The sequence below is a fragment of the Haemaphysalis longicornis genome, unplaced genomic scaffold (genome assembly GCF_048455015.1).
Source record: "Haemaphysalis longicornis isolate Haplotype H1 unplaced genomic scaffold, Haemaphysalis longicornis Haplotype H1 scaffold_9, whole genome shotgun sequence".
Classification (NCBI taxonomy): Eukaryota; Metazoa; Arthropoda; class Arachnida; order Ixodida; family Ixodidae; genus Haemaphysalis; species Haemaphysalis longicornis.
Window position 1 is genome coordinate 43500304 of NW_027526460.1, and position 18047 is coordinate 43518350.

Below are 18047 nucleotides of genomic sequence, written 5' to 3' on the forward strand. Positions count from 1 at the left end.
ACAAAAAATGCAATAGTAGACAATGCACACGCGTTCTCGCCAACCTATAGGTGATGCCGGGTGACTCATCTGGAACCCGGAAACAAGTTTCTTAAAAGCACAAGGCTCCACAAGCTCACGCATAATACAAACATTTGTATTCATACGCGTATATAAAGGTATTGTGTGCGCCTTGTCTGTTTACTTCCTTTTATTTGTTTTTCGTCTTTGCGCGCAGTTTTCCATTGCCCCTACAAGTCCGCAAGAAGGCACAATACGCATCATGAGCGGGCTGTGGGCTTCGTCCTCGGTTGCGTCTTTACAACCACTGAACTACCAGACGCCATAAAATGTCGTCGTTGGCAATTTGGTCTTGAAACCTTCGTAGCATGGCGTATCGAAAGAAACAGCTTTTGGTTCGCCGAACCAGGAGATTCATATTGCGTAGCAAATCGCGAATTCACAGGAAGCGTGAACATGCGAATGGCGTTGAAGAGCAAGCTTGCTCCGCTGCAAATGACGTCGAAATACGGTAGCGTTTTTACCGCTCCAGCTACGTAACGCCCGTCTCCTATCTCCCCCTCCCCCCTCTCACGCTCCTCCCCCCTTGCTCGTCTCGCAGAAGTCTTTACAACCCATGAATCAATTCTACCCTACCTATGCTTTCCTCCCTTCTCCATTCTCTTCCCCTCTCCTTATCTCAGCACCCTCTCCCGGGTCTCCCTCCTCCTTTCTTCAGCGTTCTCTCTCACTCCAACCGTCCCCTCTTCTCAGTCTCCCCTCTCCCCTCTCCTTAACAATTTCTCCCTTCACGAAGCCCTCCGCCTTATTTCGCTCGCGTGCTCCTCTCCAGTTTCCTCCTCTTCCCATTCCCCTCATTATCTCCTGCGGTCATTTTTACTTCCTACCTCCCTTTCTCCCTCACACCGCTTCTCTCCTCTGCTCCCATCACCCATCTCTTCTTTCCATTCACCACTCCTTTGCTCTCTCATAATTTCGATGTACCCATTACCATCTGCCTATTTCACCATCTTCCTCCATTTCCCCTCTCCACCACACTCCCCCACCCCCGCTGTTTACCATCATCTTCCTCCTCTATTTCCAGTATCTCAGTCTCACTCGCCCTCTTCTCCCTCTCTCTTTCTGCCACAATCCTCTTACCAAAGCCCGCCCCTCGCCCACTAGTCTCCCACCAACCTTGGTCTCTCTCCTCTTTCCTCACCAGATATTACTGACGGGAACATGGATGATTTGAGCGATGGACAGAAAGACAGATCAAAATTTTCGCGTTTAGAAAGACGCCAGCAAGACAATTTTCGAAGTAAAGCCATCTTCGAAACGCTTTGCGGCAAAGCCAACCTTCTCGCAAATGTTCAGTAGCTCTCAATCTAATGGGATATCTCGAAAAAAAATCATAATGTAATTGACCCCTAACACGGCTCTATCATTACGCACGGCTTCCCTTACTTGCTATAATTACTTCGCCGTGAAGTTGTAAACAATTCGGAACTCCCGTCTGCTCTCGATACATAGGCTTCACCGCGAGGACCGTGTTTTATCGGAAGTGTTCCGAAACAAATTATGTGGCGTTAGACTGCTCAAACAGCTACGTAATCGTGGGAAGTTTCCCATAAGCAAGGTGTCAGGGATAACTATTAGTGGTTGTTTTAATGCAAATAACACGAAGCCTCCGCTTTTAAGTCATTTCGGCAGCATCACAAAGCTACCGTAAAACGAGCAGCCCCAAGTTTGTCTGCTGGGGCAAAACTGTCGCCCTTTCAAGTGTCGTCAAGCTAATTAACTCACAAGTATGTTAAATCGTAAATTACCGACAAATCGTGTTTGTAAACGCGTAACCTGGCGCTCCTTTGGACAGCGCCGCGATCAATAGTGTTTTGCATCGCGCACTCGTTCGGCTTCACTGCCAAACCACGTTCATACCGCGCATTAAGGTCAAAGTTCTTGTTACTTATGCCAGAAGTCGTCCCAGCAAGCTGCCAGTTAATTTTCGTGCCAAGCTATACAATAGCGAAAATAGGACTTGCCGATCACGGAAAAAAAAAAAGGGGGGAGGACCCGGGACTTCATTTTTGGTGAGCATAAAAAATGTGCAAGCTGTTCTTACAAAAAATGCAATTATTGCGTGGTGGCGCATTAATACAGTTGACAAGTAAAAAATTAAAAATGAAAAGACACATTCGGGGGGGGGGGGGGGGGGGGTAGCGAGCCGTTGGCGGTGAGTTGGACAACAATCGGAAGGCCTGGAGTGAAAACGCGCTCTTAAGATCCAAAACCGTGCAAAACGAGGCATTGATAAGTGCTCTATTTCGCAGCTTGAAACAAACAAACAAAAAAAAAGGACCACGCGGTGAGTGGACAGAAAACCTAACTTCCCCTAACTTCTCACTGTCTACACTCTATCAAGAATTCTGGTACAAGCTAGTAAATGATTGACAGGCAGGGCGCAATACAGTTTGTTTAGATTTTTCTCATCCATAAGCTTTGATAAAAATAGCTCATTGTGACTGGTTTAACGCGATGCGCTACGACCTGTGAGATTGAAAAAGGCGATACATTTTTCCCCCTTTCTCCTTCCCAGACACTGCCATCAAGGAAATCGCGCAGCTGCCAATTTCTCATTTTTTTCTTCTTTTTCCAATCAAACCAAGTGCGCAGTGCTGAAATAAATTTGCCAGCACTTTTTCGAAATTCCTCTCAAACAGGCAGGCGAGGAGAAACAAAGGCGGCAGTTTCTCACCCCGGCGTGGTGGTGGTGCGAAGTCGGCTCTCCCCGTTCGGACCTGCAGGATGAGGAAGATGCTGGGGGATCCGAAACAGATGCGGCGGAGCAACAGGGCGTCCCGGCGAGATGAATTTCACGTGGGCGCGACACCCTTCGTGGTTAGCACCGGTTCAAAGACAACTGACAGCTTGAGTTGCGCGCGGTGTTAACGTGCTTCCGCGCTTGCGCGATCCCGCTCTTTGCCGGCGCACCGTCGGAGGAGCGCTCCTTTCTTAGGCGCCACGATCGCGGGCTTCGGAAATTTCCACGCTCGAACTCCATTGGTCGCATCGGCGCCGCCGGCGTCCCGCGCGCATTTACCGCCCCCCACCGGACGCGCTGGGAAGCTGGTTTCCGCGCCGGCATTTCTACCCCCCTCCACCACAACCGCACTCGCTTGCGGCTTCTCTCGCGCACCTTTTTTTACTCGTTGTTATTTATCGGAGCATCGAGAGCGTGTGGTGCTTTCTTTTTCGTTTTAAAGGCCGCTCGTGGCCGCTTGTGTTGTGTCTTTGTTCTTTTTTCGCCGTCTCGCCGCCGCCGCGGTGTGAGTGTTAAGTCCTCTCACCGCAAGACTCCGAGGGCAACGCAGGTCAGCGCTGGTCGCGCTGCGCTTTTGCCGTGCCTGCGTAACTGGCACGGCACAACTGCTTGCCATGGTACGATGCTCTGCCTACTAAGTCTTCTACTGTCTCCTTACACGGCCCGGGCCAAGGAGCATGAATATCCTTGCTCCGTGTCCCCGGCTTTCGTGGGAAAGATGATAAATAGCGCGGTACCACTTTCAGTGTGATAATCTTGATAGCGGCAGGTCGCCGTGTATTAGTTGAATGGTTTAAGAATTGAATTTTGTTACTGTAGCTCAGACTTTCTATGAAATATTTTGTAAAAACTTGCACTTCTCGTTTGCTAAACCCGCGCGGGCCCCTAAATCATGTCGAATTGGTTGGCCAAATTAAAAACTGAACTATTTGAACGTGACGGATCACTGTGCTTGGTCGGATTAAGTGACGAAATCGAAGTAACTGGTCGACTTGATGCACGTCGCCTGATCCAGGATGAAGAAAAGAGAGGGGGGTAGGTAAAGAGTTTTTTTTTTTTAGGAGATATGATCTTTGATATTAGTCTTGTTCATGTAATTTTTCGGAATGATTTTATGCGTGATTCGACGGAACGTCCTCGTAATGTGAAATATGATGCTAAGTTGAGTTTTTGGGTTGAAACCTTCTCAATCATAGAACGGGCTCTTGGCTTACGTCATTTGGCCAGTTCCTAATGGCCGTCGAAGTGTTACAGTTACCAACGATACTATAGCCGAGTTTTTGTGCGCGAGCGTTCTTTTTATAACTCGTCTTTCGGGTTTGCGTACAACATCCTGACCCTGGCTGGTGTAGATGGGTTCTTTGCTTCTAGTCGACCCAAAGGTAACTCTAATTGCACAGCTTCTCCGAAATGTTTAATGCCGTGCCTCTATATCTGATTCATTGTTTCCTTCTGGACGAGGAAAACAACAAGCGTGATAGGTTTCTGACCCGAACAACGGACGCGAGAAATTCCTCGCGGCGTCGTATTAGCAGATGGCCTGTACGGTGGACATGCCCCTTCACAATAGAACAGTGACACACACGAACGCGCACGCACGCACGCACGCACGCACACACTTTTTTGTGCTGCTTAGCGACCAGCTGCTGCTTAGCTTGACGGTAGCTTTGCTACCATCAAAGTGCTATGGAGGTTGCGCTTCACGCACAATCTTTTTTGTTCAACGGCGAAGTTACACTGGTTGGCTTCAATACCCAGCGCTTCGAGGCTACCCAGAAAGTCTCTCAGTCGCCGCACCACTGCGAAATCCACATTTGCACTATTAAGTAAAGGAATACAAAGGCCTATCTCACCGATATGGGCCGATAGGGGCATGAAACCAAAGTCGCCAACATAAACTTGCAACCTACAGTCTTTACAATGAAGTGGTGTTGACAGCCGCCGACAGGAGAGTTCATAAAAATATTGGCCTTTTAGAGCGTCAGTGGCTGCGTACAAAGGCGTAAAAACGTAGCTCGAAACACACACGCACACGCGCGCACGCACGACAAAATTGTATGAATGTGTGGTTGAAATGAAATGGCATCATGTTTGATCAGTACAATGTTGTGAGTCACTCATATCTAAAGCCAATTATGCTCAAGCAAATCGTCTGCGCAGCACGGATGTCTTGGCCAACTTCTTCTATTCCGCTTCTTGGCTCTTGAGTCTTTCGGCTCTTCTGTGGACAGCGTATGCACACAGGGTAAAGGGAGAGGGCAGCGCAGGTCGCGGGCATTCGAGCTAAACTTCCTGTAGTTGAGTCAAATTGTTTCCGCTTCGGCATTATGCACGTGAGTATTGCAAGTATTGCAAACTTTTCTCCTCCTGCTCACCAGTATAATCTCTCTCTCTCTCTCTCTCTCTCTCTCTCTCTCTCTCTCTCTCTCTCTCTCTCTCTCTCTCTCTCTCTCTCTCTCTCTCTCTCTCTCTCTCTCTCTCTCTCATTTGCGTAATGTATGCTGCTTTCTCTTACTCAACTTCGTCAGCAAATGAAACGGTGGAAGTTTGACGTAAAGGAATTATGTTGTCTGCTTCCACCTGACTCTAACTATTTTTGTTTGACTTGTTCGTTTGTTTGTCTTTTACATATCGCTGTCACAAAAAATAAAAAATAGCGGAATGGTTGTTTTTCTAATCACGCATGGTTAAGCGTAGCTGCGCACTGCAGATCTTCGGGGCACTGTCGCTTGAATGATCGAATGATGGCATCTCAAAGACACCAGGTTTGTATGAAGCGAAGGAATGGGAGAAGTGGGAGCCAGCCACATATCTGCGACCGTCGAAGAGGGAAGTGAATAATACGGAAAACTTTCGCTTTGAAATTTTCCTGGCCTGCGTGTTTTTTTAGTTATTAATTAAAGGGGACAATACGGCTGTATTAAGAAGTCAATAATGCCATTTACGTAAGTTTTTTTTTTTCGCTCGTGGTACTTGATGAAATAAATGCAGTCGAACCTCGTTAATTCAAACTCAAAGGGGCCCGAAAATTTGTTCGAGTTAACGAAAGCTATTTAAATACACATAACTTTGCCGGGACCGCACTGTCAGTTCGAATAAACCGGAAGTTCGAATTAAGCGAGTTCGAATTAACGAGGTTCGAATGTATACACGCGTTTTTGAGCGATTTATAGTTTTAGAGAAGACTAACGTACCTCAGAAACTACCACACCATGCCTTTATACACAGTTCGTTTAGATAAAACAGCTTTGCGGGACAGGTCGAAGACAGACATTTTTGTTTTGAACGGGGGGGAGGGGGTGGTTGCTATGGGTTATGGGAAGGGAGACGTTTTGCCAAAAGAAACACTAGCACTTGCTTACGCACTGTCTGGAAAAAATTGAATGGGTTCAACCCCCCCTCCTGTACACTCCTGGTGGGTGGCTCCCGCGGACGAAGCAACGGCGTTCTAGCTTTAGGGTTAACCAGCCGTTAGTCACGTACAGAGAGATCACTCAACATTATAGGCTTTCCCGACAGATATATCCGCCAGGCCATAAATCCCTCACAAAAGAGCAAGAAACCTCACTCAGGTAGCTACAGACCAATACTTTTCCGCACCGTACCAGGCTCCACGCTATATTCCCCACAATGTATACATCCACTTGCCCTCACTGTGGAGAGCTCTCAACCTTATGCCACGTGGTGTGGGCTTGTCAACATAGTAAGAATACAGACAGAACACGAAATTCAACTTTAGAGCAGTGGGAGTGAGAGCTGGCCAGCTCAGATCCTGATCGTCAGCTTCGGCTCATCGAGAGGGCGAAGGCGGCAGCAAGCTCTCCTGGGGTCCTGGACTCAGGACTCCACTCACAGCGCTCTTATTTGATATGAATAAAAGTTTTCCTCCTCCTCCTCCTGATGCAGATATCCAGGGCGCGGAGCACACTTGAAACTCGCGCGCTTCTCACCGGCCATGCCTTCACGGCACGCACCGCGTTATCCGCGGGCCACCGCCTTGAGAAACAACGGAATAGGTTTTCGCAAACGGCGGCGCCTGGAACGCGGCGAAAATTTTCCATCACCTGTTTAGAGAAGTATCCTCTCGGCGGCGCGTTTCTCGTTATGCTCGCTGATTTTTGCTGCTGCTGTACACAAGGAGGCGACGGCGTTGAGAGGGGAAACTTGGAACGACGTGCGCTGCTTACCGTTCATTTTCAAATTTTAGTGTCGAAAACAAGCGCGCGACCGACCTTACCGCTTAGCCTGGCGGTAAAATACGAAATGGCAGAAATATCGTACCATACGGCAGTGTTTGTTTGCGCCTGTCGGCCAAGTGGCGAATGCAGTACAAGGCTAAATGTAAACACTGAAATCATTCAGTTACAGTCAATGCCGGCAAAGTATCCCTTGGTGTATTTTCCCAGAGCAAAAAATAAAAAAATAAAAAAACAGGCCTTGACCGCTATATAGCTACAAAACTCGTTCGAAAAATTTGTAAAATTTGTTCTTTTTTGTGCCCCATAACACGAAGCTGTAACGCTTCAAGTAATCATTATCTTACAGTTCCCGACGAGCAGCCTTGAGGGAGTCATTGCAACATCGGCACCTCTCTGGCCTCCGATGGCTTCTTCGATGCTTTTACGTGCTTCGAACAATCCCCAGCGAGTCAAGACTTCGCTGCCGATTCGCGTCCACTTCACAAACGTCCGTCCCGGCATGGTTACACAAAGTGGACTGCGGAGAGCATCCTTATCATGACCATTTCGCTTATTCGATATGGACCTAAGCCTCTAGATGCAATGGCCTTGCGCAAGGTCCCTTCGCAAACAGGCAGCTCGGTCACGTGCATATACGAGCAGCAGTAGACTTCTCCACGGCACTGATGACGATGCAATCTGCCATCAGTAATCCAAGGTGTCTCAAGCAAAATTGGCCAGTTGGGCACTCATGACAAAAACTATAACTTCTGTGTTCTTAAAAAGAATAGAGGATGCCACACACTTTCTTCTCCATCATCGGCTTCCATAAACGGTTAACCAGCGTGCGGCCGATGATTTACGTATGACGCATGGCCTATTTATTTCGAAGTAAGGCCGGGCTCAGACTGTTGCCGCAACTGTCGTAATAGAGAGTTTTAGCAGTCCGTCCGTTCCGTTCGTTACGTTGTTACCGGGTTTACCGGGTCCGGTCTGCGCCTGCGCGTGTGGAAGGGCGAGGAGGCGCGGACATGGCGAAGGCAGGCGCGCGGAACTAATCCCCATACCGCGACGAATGCCCAAGTGCACAGACGGGTCCCGGTAAACACGCTAGCTACGTACGCGACGGAACGGACGGACTGCTAAAACTCTCTAATTAACTTTAAAGAATGACGTCATTTCACGTCTCAGCCAATGAACTGCGTGACATGCCGTTTTTTTACGCCCGTAAATCACGATATGGATTTTGCGTCGGTAGTCTGAACATGGCCGAACGTGTAGCCTGAGTTTTCCATTGCACGTTCACGCCACTGGTCCCGCACCGGCGTCGTGCACCTGCCCGCTGTTATCGCGGGATTGGCTTCCCGCAGTAGGTCACTTCGAGCGCGCTCTGCTGTGATAAACACATCCAATTTCGCTCCCCTTACTTCTAACTGCTCTCGAACCTGGTTTCTTTCCGCGCATATGCGCATTGTGGTGCGCCGGAGTAGTTTTCCGCGTACACAGGACCACCGGATTTTCCTTCCGCCTAACCATAGAAAGCTTGGACTTTTTAAAAACGGCACATAATTCATGCAAAAGACACGCATGAGGTATACAAAGCGATGTGCGGCTCGAACAGCTTTCATCGCAGATCATACGCGTGCGGTCTGGCATTGAAACGCAAGCCTTGCCTTTGTATCAACCTTCACTCAACCGTTCACAAAGCCGTATCGAATGGGCAGTAAGCAGCTAAGAACGGGCAGCTGATTTCAGGGAGGAATATCAGGTCGGTTTCTGCCGGCATCTTGCTTCTGATAGTGTTATATAGACGTTTAGGTCAGCTGCCTGGTTGAAACGTTGAATAATTTTCCGTGGCCGCACTGAATCACCGTTACAACCATTGTACACGCTTCTTTTTTGTTGTATTTTAGCCGTTTAGGTGGCATGATTACGTTGTCGTGGCAGCAGGGGAGGAGGAGGGTATGAAGAAATGTGCTGGAACTTTCCATTACAGCCGCCGCTGTTTATGTGATAACCAGTCAGACAAAAAGACATCAGCCGTCACGATGGCTTGTTATGTTCTCGAAATTGTTTGCATGGCCTTTTCGCAAGCACCTGTTGCAGCTGCAAGCCTCTTTCGCGTGAATAAGCTGTCTTTATAGCAAACGTTTCTGCCCACAATATGCGTGAATGTGTTCGTATTTTGCGTATGGCGCGAAAGATCCTGTTATCACGTGATTTGAAGAAATTCACTTTGCCGGAAGGGTCTTCTTATTTCTCTCTCTCTCTCTCTCTCTGCCGTATTTGTAGTGTGCTTATTAGCTTATTACCAACTAGTTTTAGAGTAAGAGGCTTGAAAAAGATATCTATGTTCTTCATGCTTTTTTTCAAAGCGAAAGCTTTAACTCGATGGTGTCCTGTCAAGAAACTAATGCATTTTCCTATCGACCGGTTGGTCGACCGAAACGCTCTTATAAGGCCTCTGGACAAAAGGCGCGTGCGTGAAGCCGGGCTTTCATTGTCGCGGTTACTTGAAAATTGCGAAAAAGGAACGGTCCTAGATAAGAAGATGCATGCATCGATCATAAAGAAGGAAGACGGCTGTATTATTTTGTCACATACTTCAACTGTACCGTACTGTCGCACACCTCCCCTACCACATTCTCCTACTTCTGCCATTCCTGCAACCTCACCACCACAACAGCCCATCTTGTATGGTTCTGCCCGCACCATCTCGATCCCCTCCCTTCCCAATCCCCTGAGCGGTGGGAACGCGCACTGACCAGCCTGCACCCGGAGGACCAGCAACGCCTGATCAACCGGGCCGCCCGGGCTGCGGAAGCGCGCGGCTTCCTGAACTGAGGATGCCACCCACCTTCTTCTTCTTTTTTTTTTTTTTGCTCAATAACACGTTTTGCTTCTTCCTCCTCCTCCTCCTCCTCCTCCTCCTCCTCCTCCTCCTCATAAGCCTCGTATCGGCATGCATTGAACTCATTCGTAAATGCGTTTACTTAGGGTGCGAAACATCGTCGCATGGGTTCGTTTTACGTTTGAGATTTTGGGTCTTTCAAGGTTTTGACGATAGATTGGACCCACGTTTAGCGAAGGTTCTGACGCACTTTTGACGCAGTTCTGATGTGAGAAAGCTTTTGCGCTTATCTCAACGCGCCTATCGCGCTTATGTTTTTTTGAAGTGTTGGTAATTTTTTTTAAAGACAGAAAGAATATGGTAAACATATACTACAGTTAGGCTTCGGTGACAACGAAGAGAAACAGCCGTAATACAAACTGAAAGAAAAATATTTGCCCCAATCCACGGTGTGAACGTAACTGGACAGCGAAGAAAAACTTGTGCGCGCCACAAAACATGATTTCCCGGGGCGCATGGTCCAACCGGGTGAAAGAAACAAAACACGATTGTTCGTAATACGTGATTTAGCATAGTTCTATTCAAATCAAATCAATTTTTTTTTCTTTTCAACAATAAGGATGGAGCAGCCGCAAAACGCTACCGTGAGAAGTAGCCTGACGAGGTGGTTGCACCTTTATTGAAAGCAGTGGAAGATAAAACGCGTTGGTCTTTCGGGATAAAAACTGTAGTCTTATTAACTCAGTGTAACTTGCAAAATTCCCTGTTAAATGTGCTACTATCTCTGTGTACAATACTGCTATGTTGGTTTTTCAGCGTCCGTGAAGATGCTTTGATAGTATGCATTCCTTTGTAAAAAAGAAGTTGTGCAAAAAAAAAAAACTACTTCTCTACCAAGCATAGCTCGGGAAAACTAAATGCCACTCACTCACACTCACTTAAAAAAATATATTTATCCCAACGCACTCACTCCCACTTGCACTCGCCACTCCACCCTCACCACGCGCACTCACTCGCGCTCACGCTCGCCACTCCGCCTTTACTACTCACACTCCCTCGCGCTCATGCTGGCCACTCACCCCCACCACTCGCCCTCACTCACGTTCACGCTCACCACTCCGCTCTCACAACTCCACTCACTCGCGCTCACGCTCACCCCTCCACCCTCACCACTCGCACTCACTCCCACTCACGCTCTCCACTCGTCCGCACCACTCGCACTCACTGGCGCTCACGCTCACTCCTCCGCCCCACGACTCGCACTCACTCGCACCCACGCTCGCCCCTCGGGCCTCACTACTCGCACTCACTCCGGCTCATGCTCGCCACTCGTTCTCACCACTCGCACTCACTCGCGTTCACGCTCACCACTCATCCCCACCACCACTCACAGTCACTCACGCTCACGCTCACCACTCATCCCCACCACTCACAGTCACTCGCGCTCATCACTCGCACTCATCTGCGCTCACGCTCACCATTCGCATTCGCCACTTACACTCCCTCGCACTCGCACTCACCACTTGCAATGGCCACTCACACTAACTCGCAATCACCACTCGCTTCCTCCACTCACACGCATGTAGAAATAATTTCGGGCATGAAATACTTACTGATTTGAGCTAAAATTTACATTTCTCAGGAACGGGGCCTCCCTTTTTCCTAAGTATGTAATCGGTTATTATAAACACGTGTCTTGATATGTCACTTTCGAAGCGGTAATCGTCGCTGGATTCTTTTACGAAATGAACAAATTCTCGCAAATTTATCTGGAGCCATTGATCATAACGTTTTATTGTCTATGCTATTTCGCTCAGATTCTACAAAAGAAAATAAACACTGAAAATTTTCACAGCGGGGGCGAACATAAAAGAAATAGTCCAGTTCGGAAGAAAACCTTAGAAAAGTTGTTGATATCTGTCAAAATACTGGCTAGCGCGCGCAGATATTCCTATCTCCAAGCGCGCTATCCGCGCCACTAAAATTACGCAGTCAATACGCTCTGGACAACCCTCCAAACAGTTTATTTCAAGAGTAATCCCAGGTGAAAAGGGCGCATAGCGAGAGTGTCCAGCACAACAACACCACGAAAAGATTGAAAACGGCAAGCAAGGCGGAGGAAGGCCATGGAGGAAGGCTACTGGAGCGCTTGGCCTTGAGCGCTTGGCAGAGACAAGCCGAGGGAGAGAGGCGGCGCTGCCTGACTTTAGCGCGGGCGTCCTCATGGAGATGAGTTGCCTGGCGCCCGCCTCCCACCTCGCCCCCCTCCCTAAACGGCGCCAGCCTGCCGCAGAGCAAAACCGCAGCTTGATCCTAAACTACACCGTCATGCGCGCGCACCGGGCACCGAGACAAGTTCACGTCGAAAATTTATACGAAATAACGGGGAGAATAAGTCATCGGACACACACATGCACACGTACGCACACGAACGCACGCTTGCACGCACACAAGCGCACGCATGCACACGCATGCACACGCACGCACGCACACAAGCACGAACACGCACGCAACACACACGAACATATACACGCGCACACGCAAAGAAACGCACATGCACGAACACACACACCAACGTACTTGAACATGTGCGCGCACGCACACACATACGAACTCGCACGCACGCACGCGCACACGCATGCAGATTTACTCACGTGAACACGCACACGCACGCACGCACTCATTAACTCACTCACCCACTCACAAATTACGGTATTCGACTGCCGAGAACGTTTACTATTCGTCACACCACTCAGGGGTCACAGTACCCCTACGCAATCGGCACGCGGACGACGACGAAGTCCGCATGAAAGCGAGGATCATAACAGAGCGGCGCTGTAATAAGTAATGACAAATACTGTTACGTTTAATATGCCAAGGCCTCGAAAATGAGCTACTGCTTCCACAACACGCAACTCGCCCATCCGAACCGTTTCGCCATCCTCATACGCGAATCTGTGAAAATCTGCGATACCTTTTCAAACGATTACGGGCACTCACAATTTGCGCTTCAGAACAGCCGGCCGTTTGACATCTGCAGCAAGCCGGCCAATTATGTACACCAAGTACTACGGCACTAGACCACGGTGCTTCCTAATATGCCTCCATCGCCGCGTTCAGCGGTAGGGAAGTGCAATCGCTTTATTGCGGCGACGTTACCGGCACTAATGTCAACACAAAACGCTGCGAGGCAGAAACATCATTCGGCGAGAGTGCGCGCAACATCCCCTCAATGAGTCATGACAGTGAGAGTATCAGCGCATTATGGCGTCAGACGTCCATCTAAGTCGTATTCCTTAATCAACAGGTCACTGGAGAGTTGGTTCCACGGTGCCTTAATTATAAAGGGGAGTAGCCACATATTCCTGAAGCTAAAGGCAGTCGTTCCATTAACTAGTGGCTGTGCGTAGGAGTGGATATCGCCAGCAGCAATTACCACAGCAAGCGGCTCCTGCGACGAATGCCAACAGCGAGTGATGCTCACCGCGGTAAGCCCCGCACATCGCGCAAGAAGCGCGCGTTCACTCGCCACTCATGAGTGGTGAGCGGAGCTGGCCGCGAGTGGTGAGTGGGACTCACCGCGAGTAGAATTCGCACTCGCGAGTGGTGAGCGGGGCCCGCCGCGAGTGGAACCCTCACTCGCGAGTGGTGGGTGGGGCTCACCGCGAGTGCAACTCGAACTCGCAAGGGATGAGTGGGGTACACCGCGAGTGGAACTCGCACTCGCTAGTGGTGAGTGGGGTTCACCGCGAGTGGCTTTCACACTCGTGAGTGCTGAGCGTGGGTCGCCGCGAGTGGAACTCGCACTCACTAGTGGCGAGTGCCACTCGCCGCGAGTGGCGCTCGCACTCGCGAGTGGTGAACGGGGCTCACCGTGAGTGGCGCTCGCACTTACTCGCACTCACACTCTCCAAAACGACGGTGAGGCTCACTCACCACTCACTCATGAGTGGTGAGTGGGGGGTGTGTGAGTGCACTCATGAGTGAGTTCGCCGACCTATGCTACCAAAAAATGCATGCTATCAAAGCATCTCCACGGGCACGGAAAAACTCCCGTAGCAGAATTGTACACAGAGATAGTCGCGCATTTACCAGGGAAGTTTGCAAGTTATACTGAGTTAATTAGCTCAGTGCAACTTGCAAAGACTGAAGTTTTTATCCCAAAAGACCAACGCTGGACTATCCCTTTCGCGATTGTCTTGTTATTCTGCTGTAATGGCTTAATGAGTTGCGCCTTTATTCTCCGACTGACAGTTATCCCTGACACCTGCGGAGATGCAACTTCCCATGACTGTTCAGCCATTGGAGTGATTTAACGTCATGTAATGTGTTTCGGACAGTTTTGATTTAACGCGAGCTGCAGACGTTTCTTGTAACCGTACTTCTCCCGCTGAAGCCCATATATTAACAGGAAAAGTGAATTTTTGTTTGCAACTCCACAGGGAACTGACTAATTACGCCAAGTGAACAAACTTTTGCGTAGTGATAGAGTCGTATAAGAGGGCAATTGCAGTTTGATTCTTTTGCTAAGGTAGCTACGTGAGATTGACAGCTGCAGGAAATATTCGCGAGAAAGTTGGCTTTGCCGCAAAGCGTATTTTGTCTACTGTCACCTGATGAGACAGCAGGTGGTAATGGGTAAAAGGCTGCGCTGTAACAGTCAGCCGCACTCGCTACCTTTGATCGGAACGTGAGAAGAGTGAAGTGAGAACACGAGGGGAAAAACTGAAAAATTGGATGAGGTTCTTGCGACGAACGCTCTGGAGGATGCGAGTCAAACGCGGGCTGTTTTTGGTATACTGATCGCCTGTCTGGACCTTGTTGCGATGAGTAACGGAACGACGAGGGTGACTGCACGGGACAGCGGTAATGAAGACGGGACGTCTTCGCAAGCAGTGTCGACCCGTCTCAATTTACGTAGAGAAAAGCGAATGGCGCGCTTTTGTAGCGTAAGCTACACTGGCCGACGTTGAGCAGTTTCGCCTGGACCCTGAACTCTATTTTGGCCCATATTGATGTAAATCATCTCATTAATTCCAGCGGGGCTGTTTATGGCTAGGATCCAGCAGATAGTCTCCGGCAACAGACCCAGAGTAGACCAATTTTCAGTTTACGAAAAAAAAAATCATACATAAATGTAAAAAAATGACGTGGCTCGCACTAGTGGTACAAGGCTGGAGAAAAAGCAGAGCTGGCGGCCCTTGTCCCTTCGTCGGAGACCCGGCTGTTGCATCATCATCATCAACAACAACAGCCAACTAGGTCCACCGCAGGACGAAGGCCTCTCCAATCTGCCTCCAACCGCTCCTGTCCCGCGCCGCCTAGTCCATTCTTTGCCTCCGAATTTCCTTATTTCGTCCCTCCATAGAGTAACTGGCCTTCCCCTCACCTCTGGGAGCAGATGTTGCGTGACCCGGGGGAGTCAGGCCAAGTCCTGACCCCCCCTGGGCCCTGGAGGTCGCGGCGGCCATGTGGGCCTCCTCCACCCCCAAAACCTGATAATGTATTCCTTCCTTCCTTCCCCTTCTTCTACACCCGTTTATCGGAATCCACTCTGTCACCCTGGTAGTCCACCGATTGTCATTTCGCGTAATTACGTGTCCAGCCCAATACCATGTATTTATTTCAGCTACGATATCTTTTACTCTAGTTTGTTCTCTGATCCAGGAAGCTCCTTTTCTGTCTCCAAGTGTTACTCCGATCATTACTCCTTCCATGGCCCGTTGAGCCTACCTAAGTTTGCTGTAAATGTTTAGTAAATGTTTAGTAAAGCGCCACATTTCCGCTCCATATGTCATCACCTCGTATTTATTTCCAAACTTGCCATTGAAAGTTCTCCATGACTGGCAGGCCCGGATGGTTTGCTCCGCAGGTTTTCACGTCTCTCCCAAAGTGGACCGCGTTAGCACGTGCTAGAACCCGCGGCCAAGTCCAAAGCGAACGCCCGCGCTACGAACCCAAAGGAAACGCTGTGCGCCCGGGATGCGATGATAGCTCGATCGGATAGACGCCGGTTTCATAACGCGAGGGACACAGGTTCGATACCGACCGCGGGAAGCGTGGAACACGTTATTGTACCCCGCCGCTGCTAACCCGTACCCCTCGGGCCTTTGGGGTGGCCCAGTGGCTAGGTTGCCAGTTTCACGGCGTAAAGGTCCTGGGTTTGATTCCCGGGAACTCCCTAACCACATTTTTTTTTTAGGGTTCGGGTTTTTGGGTGCGACGGACGGATTCATGTCGGCCTAAACAGCTAACTGTTAAAAGGTCGTAGGGCCTCCATGCTTTGATAAAACGGCTTATATTGCTCCCACAAGGTTGGCTTCCATGCAATATTTATGCTTAGATGTGAAGCCGACTTTGAAGGGGCCACACAGACAAAATACAAGTTTGTTTTAAACGGAAGATTTGACGTTTTATAGTGCCCCCAGCGCTTGTCAGGCAGCACACGACGGTTTATTCACTAATTAGAATCATGCCGACACCACTTTTAACGTAAACATCGCTCAAAAAAGGTGTATAATTAGGAAAAAAGGGATGGGTATGCGACCCACTAGCTGATTTCCCGCAAGATAACCTATGATGTCATACCAGCCAGCTCTGCGATTGGCGGAGGCCGGAAAAAGCAAACGCAAATTAGGCAGAACTTATAAGCTTGCCGAACGAGCTATTTGCGCCTAATTTTAGGACACATTCTTTTTAAAGCAGTAAGAACGGTGGGACAAACAGTGGAAGTTACGAAAGCACACGTAAACAGAAGTACCGATGCGTACTGCTGTTGGTACTGCGCGCACTACGCTTGGTTTAGCACCCATGCCTGCTTTTTTGTGGCGGAGAAAAGAAGAAAACTCCCCGGCCTGTGATATCTCGAAGGCCGCGGAAGAGAACGCCGCGAGCCATCCCTCTCTCCGGGAGAGAGCGCGCAGCTTTCGTCGCGTTGTTCGCAGTCGAGTTGAGAGGGAACGATTATGCGCGATTTCTCATCGCCCGTAGTTTCGGTGATAGTGAACGTATTTTCGCAATTCTGGCGGGAGAAGATTGCTGGGACAATAGATGTTACCCCAAATTACATTCCCAGTAGTCGATGGTAAGTCCCTTTAAGGAGATCGGTCTAAGCTTGCTTTTTGTAAGCTGGCTTATCCGCATTGTTTGCTGCGCAGTGAAGCATGCCCATCCACGAGGGGAGCATGGTTACAACTCCTCTCTGTAATCCTCTCCATTACCGCCTCTTTCCCGATCGTGTCGCAACGCCTCCCCCCTCCCCCCGACATTGCGCAATGCCGCGCGCTCTTGGGCGGCCACCTGTGCGGCGCACTGCACTGTAATTGGCGTAGCTGCGCTATAAAACGTCATTGTCCCTACCCAAAAACCATGTGTATCCTCAGTTTGTGGCCTAGAGATGGGGCCACTGTCCTTATGTTCTATATAATAAGTTACAATATAGCTAGTCCCCAACATAGCGAATCTTACCAAAGTGGCAGCTGCGCCGGACTCTCCTCTGCACAGGGTGGAATGGCTCTGATTTTATATTCACTAGTCACCTTTGCCGTTAGCTAATCGTAACTACCAGTGGCGTACGCAGGGTTTCATTTCGGAATGGGTGGAGGCGGCAAGAAAGGAGAAAGGGGGAACATGAAAGGAGAAGCGAGTAAAAACGATAAGAAAAAAGGACAATAGAAAAATTCAAATAAAGAAATTCATTCACACTAAACGTACAGCGGAACCCCTGTTATATCTCCCCGGAGAGTGCGCTGGCGAGCTCTTGTCATGCAACGCAGCTTTTGCTAGCGGAAAGGGCGGAGACAGCCGGCCGTACCAGCGGAGTCTGGGACTGAAGGCCCCGACCTTCAGTTCCAGGGGAGATATATTCCCGCACATCCTCGACCTTCAGTCCCAGGGATGTGCGGGGAGATATTTACGGAGGGCGAGGTGGTAATTGGTGGCGATATCGTGGAACGTTGTCAGTCTATCCCTGGCGGATCTAGTCCTATGATACGGGACGAGACTGGGGTCCGTTCGGATCGTGAGTCCTCGAGCGACGTCATGGGCTGCCTCGTTTCTCCAAAGGGCGGCGTGGGCCGCGGTCCATATCAACTCCACCGGGGAGGTTGGTGGATTTTGTGAGAGAATTTTGAGCCCAAGCGGAGATATGCGTCCGCGAACAAAATTTTGGACGGCCGTTTTGGAATTAGAGAATATAATAATGGCAGCCGGCCTG

The 18047-nt window shown here is 49.5% G+C and overlaps 2 protein-coding genes across 5 annotated transcripts in view; one reads left to right on the forward strand and one right to left on the reverse strand.

The window, feature by feature from the left end:
• The window catches only part of LOC144152820 (sodium- and chloride-dependent GABA transporter 1-like), a 53236-nt gene extending 50247 nt beyond the window's left edge, over positions 1–2989 (reverse strand). The window contains exon 1 of the mRNA XM_077684296.1: positions 2738–2989. The gene's annotated coding sequence lies outside the window, so the exon portion shown is untranslated. The remainder of the gene's footprint in view (positions 1–2737) is intronic.
• The window catches only part of LOC144152821 (longistatin-like), a 108537-nt gene that overhangs the window by 28635 nt on the left and 61855 nt on the right, over positions 1–18047 (forward strand). The window lies entirely within an intron of this gene.